General features: G+C 38.3%; 1 non-coding gene across 1 annotated transcript; it reads left to right on the top strand.

Annotated features, from left to right (window-relative positions):
• The first annotated feature begins 4,995 nt into the window (after nucleotides 1-4,995).
• On the top strand, nucleotides 4,996-5,102 carry LOC136407264 (U6 spliceosomal RNA). Its single transcript, XR_010751821.1, has one exon. It is a non-coding gene; the product is annotated as a U6 spliceosomal RNA (small nuclear RNA).
• Nucleotides 5,103-5,540: the final 438 nt, after the last annotated feature.

Raw genomic sequence — 5,540 nt, 5'->3', positions numbered from 1 at the left:
CCCGTGCACGTGCTGGGTTCCTATGCCCTTCTAGGGCAAGGATTAAGGGTGTTAGTCTTTATATTGTCAAAAAGTGTTAATTTTCCCGAGCATTTTTCCTAAGAAAACCGCTGTGCCATATTGTCATCTGATTCATTACTATATACCCTACTGGGAAATGTTAGCCTTCCTTTAGATGGAGAAAATAGCACCTCGCTGAGCATTCCTTTCTGTATTTGACTGCAGAAGAATATCTGTTTGAGGAGCTTTGTGATTTCAGGTGACCAGATAATCATTCAGAAAACCCCTGTGACATCTCCATGTGGTTTACATCCTCATGTCCTATCCCCAGTCCCAGGCCCCTATTCCCTGCCACACACACACACATACACACACACACACAGACAATACAGACAGGCACACATAGACACCTAAACACACACACACACACACATACACACACACACACAAAGACAGACAGGACTACATACAAAGGTAAACTTTCAGAGAAAAATGATACTGAAAGGTTTTCCAAGAATTCCAATAGACAATGAATTAGATATAAATACCATGATTAAAATTCTATTGTAGAAAATGAAATAAGGCCCTGGCCAGTTGGATCAGTGGTAGAGTGTAGACCTGGTGTGTGGACATCCCAGATCTATTCTGGTAAGGGCACACAGAAGCGACCATCTGCTTCTTTACTGCTCCCCCTCTTCCTTCCTTCTCTCTCTCTCTCTCTTTCTCTCTCTCTCACTCTCTCTTTCTTTCCCCCAGCCATGGTTCAGTTGGAGCAAGTTGGCTCCTGGCACTGAGAATAGCTCAATGGCCTCGCCTCAGTCACTAAAATAGTTCAGTTGTCAAGCAGTGGAGTGGTGGCCCCAGATAAGCAGAGCATGGTCCCACTAAGGGGCTTGCTGAGTGGATCCGGTTGGGGCACATGCCAGAATCTGTCTCTCTTCCTTCTCCCTTCTCATTAAAAAAGAGAAGAAAAGAAAATAAATTAGGGCTTGTGATACACCAAGTGAAAATGTAATTTTGAACAGTGAGGACAGAGCATTAAAAACTTAGGTTCTTAAAATATTCCAGATATGAACTTGTCAGGGTCATGGAGAATAGCTAGTGGTCATGAGACTCTGATAAGAGCTTTCCAAGCTGTGAACTAGACTACCACTGGGCTTCCTTCCTCTGGTGCGATGGTCTGTGGAGGAGAAAATGTGTCTGAGGAGCCCTATTTGCACACTGCCTATTGCAAGTGGCAATGCCAATTCACTGGTGAGGGGCATCTGTCAGACATGGGCAGAGAATTAAAGGCTTTAGGATAATGCAAAATATTCCCGTTGTTGCTGGTTTTTCAACCATGATATAATAAAGTTTCCACCCTTCTCCAAATCAATATTTATCTCTATGTAGTCTGTGATATTGAGACTGCTCTCCTGCTGCAACTGAAAAAATAAAAAACTGAACCCTAGATATCAAAATATTTCAATAGCTGTTTTTTGTTATTGTTTTGGTGGTGGTGGGTCTCCATTCATTTCTCTACTTCAGCACTGAAACTCATGACATTTCTGGGGAAGTGCCAGCACCCAAAGCTTCTTTTTTTCCCCTCTGAAATTCCAGCTGGAACTTTTAGGAATTATAATGTCACAATATGCCAGTAGTCAGGTTATTTCTAGTCATGTTTTGAATCAGATTTGACTAAGAATATAGACCTTTAGGTTCTAGCAGAAGGGAATAAAGATAGATAGAGAAGGGAAGAGAGGAGAAGAGAAGAGGGGAAAAGAAAGAAGGAAATAAAGAAATAAGGAATTGAAGGAAGGAAGGAAGGAAGGAAGGAAAGAAAAAATGAAGGATTTCCAAATACGTACTTATTTGAGGTTGGAGGTGGTAGCTCCTGGTCAGGTAAAAAGTCTATTGACTATTTTTTATTATAGAAATATTTCAAATAGACTGTTCTCTATTTAAGCAATGCTTTAGAAGTTATACCTTCTGATATCCCTGGATATAGGTAGTTTACATTTATGTAACAGCATATTTTAAGCATAGAAAAATGTCCATTTCTTTTATTATATCACAGATTCCCTCAATGCATAGGTAAATAAAATTGAAGAAAATAATTGAATATGAAGACCTGAAATCAATGTCAGCACATCTTCTAATGAGCTATAACCACAGTGAACTGTTACACCACCTGCTCCAAGCAGACAGATGGAAGCCCTATGGGGGTTATGGCTCCTCTTGTAAAGAAAGCTGGAATCACATACATGCACAATTTTCACAGAAAAAAAAAGACCAAGGCATTGACACTTAATAGAAGATCACAGTGATTTTGTTAAGAAATATTGGCATGTTCAGCTTCTGACTCCTTCCTATCATTTTAGGGTAAGGCAACCACATCATTTCTTAAGTGCATTTACAAAGTACAGCATTCTCAGAGGCCCTGGCAGGGATGTAGATGAAATAAACTGAGTACACTGGGTAACAAAAATAAAACACAGAGCCACATTCTATTTGGATCCATACTTCTTAATAGCAACCACACAGTAGTGTTAGATTTTGGATGATTGAAGATGGGGGGGGGGTGAGAGGGGAAAGTGATAACAAGAAATAGGTTAGAGAAGAGAAAGGGGCACATTGGGTAGCAATTCTAATTTTAGGACAGTGTGTGTATTAGCTATACTATGGGGAGATTCTTCAGGAGGTACACTTAGAGAAGGAAATCTGTCATTTTAGTTGCTTAAAAATATAATGTTTTTTAGTAAGCAAATCAATAAAATTTACATTAAAGTGAAACTATAGAAAATGGTAGATAACTTCTTTGTTCTATGCAAAGTATGGCTTTATTTTCTTATTAATGTTTGAATTTTTAAGATTTAAAAATCCTATTCATTTGCTCTGAAAACCATATTTTCCATTCAAAAAAATTGTTAGCAATTATTATATAAACAATAGATAAAATCATTCATTTATTCATTCATTCTGCAGCATGATTTTGCAGGCTATTTAGAATTATTGGTCCCCATCAACTAAATGCTTTGAGCAGTCTTCAGTCATTGTAACAGTCTAAATGGAAAATAATACAAATAACAACAACAACAACAAAACCAAAGGAACCTTAATTCATTTTTAAACCTTCTGGAAGAAGAAGAAGCAGCTCTTTACCTTCAGGTTGAGAAGTCTTAAAAGAGGCTGATAGAAAATAAACACTATAGTTTCTAACTCCAAGGAATAAACAGGTTGGTGGGGAAATCTGCAAGTGTAATTATTTTGCTGATGCCTTACCCTAGAGTCCTGTCATTTTTAAAACTTCTGTGCAATAATCAGGTTAGACTCCAGGTCTTCTCTTCCCTGAGCTCGGCTTGAATTGGTGCTCACAGAACTTTTGCTGGGGTATCTGCCAGACAGTTGGGGATATGGAGGCCCCCTCATGTAGTTGACTTTGCTAGCCTGGCTGATTCCATCTGGTGCTGATGGCTTTTGCTGCAGGAACTCTTTTCATGTAGGTGATCTGTGCTGTCTGTAAATTTTGGGGGGAAGGTTTATTCAACCTCACTCTGTATCTCCATTTCTGAGAAACCCCTCTTCAGAGAAACAGCATGAACTCCCTTTTTCTCTGCTTGCAGCAAATATTCCTAATCTGTTGTCCAGGTTGGGTTTTCCATTATTTGGCTGAGCAGCCAATGAGCAGCCATACATCAAATGTCTATCTCTTCTTGTGGACTCCCAGGCAGAGCCATAGGAAAAAAATGAGGCCCTTTTGTTCACTCTCTGAGGACTACAGAATGCTAAGATGGGGTGAGGCTTTCTTCTTACTCTTCCCAGAGACAATATATTACTGTTCTATCAAACCCTGGGTCATGAGATAGTAATGTAGGTCTCTTACATTCAGAATTCCATAGACCAGAAAAGGGACCACCCTATATGGACAAGTATACTCCCCAACTTCCAAAGATAGAGTATGGATAGAGAGAAGCAGTAACTTTATGGTGGAGAAACCTGGCTAACACACTATTTTGACTAAGTCACAAAGGTTAACAAAACCATGTTGATATCATGAACCCCCAGATATGATGTGATGAGAGGAACACTTCATCTCTGTTGTTCCTCCCCAAACCTATAACCCCAATCTAACCATGATGGAAACTACAGATAAACCCAAGTCAAGGAGCATCCTATACATACCTGAATAGTACTCAAGTCAGAAGTGACTAAAGACTCATGATGAAAAAATCCAATATAGTAGCCTGGGTTGAGTCCTAGAATGGAAAAATGACATTAGTTAAAAACTAGTACAATCTGAATAAAATCTGGAATTTAGTTCATAGTCATGCATCAGTGTTGGTTTCTTAGGTTTTTAACTGCCTTGTTAAGGTAAGATATTTACCTTAGAGAAAACTGGGTGAGGGTCTATGAATGCTTTTTGTACTATCATTGCAACTTTTGTGTAAGTCTAAAATTATTCCAAAATAAAAATCTCTTTTAAAAAAATTGAAGAGAGAGTGGAACCAAATTTGGTTCAACAGCATGGTAATGGACTTATCAGCAAGAATTGTATATGCCATGTGTGAGAAACTTGAAGAATTTTGATTGGAGGAAAAACACCATAAATTTTTTATTCTGTAAAGATTAAATGGGAAGTACTGTGGGGAAAGGATTGATTGGAAGCTAACTGAGAGCAAAAAGCAGGAAGGGTACTATGATGAGCTTAAATACAGTTACAAGAAGGCTATTACAACCTTTGGAGAAAGAAATCATGTGAGCCTCTGCTGAAGTGCGTGTGTGTGTGGGGGGGGGGGGGGCAGCATCAGTACAAAGATATTTCTTGTCAAATGCTGAAAAAGGCAGTATATATATTTTATAATAAATATGAAACATACATCATTGTTTCTATGTGGTGGCATTAGTTCCCATAGGGTTTTTTCAGTTATTTTAATACTTAAAAAAACAAAGGACACAGTATCATCAGACTTGAAAATCTACTTGCATTGTAGATTTGGTTAAAAAAACAACAACTTTGTGCTCGCTTTGGCAGCACATATACTAAAATTGGAACGATACAGAGAAGATTAGCATGGCCCCTGCGCAAGGATTACACGCAAATTCGTGAAGTGTTCCATATTTTTGGAGCACACCCAAGGTCACACCGTGGCTCTCTGGGAGGTCAGACCTCCAGTGGGGTTGCACAGTGCTCCCCCAACCCCTGCGAGAAATACATGCTGAAGTCCTAAAAACACACACACACAAAACAAAACAAAACAAAAAAACAACAACTTAGATTCTTGCTTTTTTCAGCTATTATATATGCAATTTTGATCTAATCACTTCAACAGGACCAGAGTTTTCCATTTCAAAAATAAAAAGAATGAACCAGAATGCCTTTGATTTCTAAGATAGCTATCAGAGATGTTGCAATGAATTACTACCTCTAGAACATTATTGAATTAGAAGACAGTTAATCAGTTTTCTCCTGGGCTTCAATAAAGAATAATTGTTGAGTATTCACTATTCTAAAAATATTTTTATCATTAATGATTTTTTTAAATCCTGTGATGGTAATGGTT

The sequence above is a fragment of the Saccopteryx leptura genome, chromosome 5, assembly GCF_036850995.1.
Source record: "Saccopteryx leptura isolate mSacLep1 chromosome 5, mSacLep1_pri_phased_curated, whole genome shotgun sequence".
Lineage (NCBI taxonomy): Eukaryota > Metazoa > Chordata > Mammalia > Chiroptera > Emballonuridae > Saccopteryx > Saccopteryx leptura.
The sequence above is the reverse complement of the archived record's forward strand: the minus strand, read 5'-3'. Positions and strand labels throughout refer to the sequence as shown.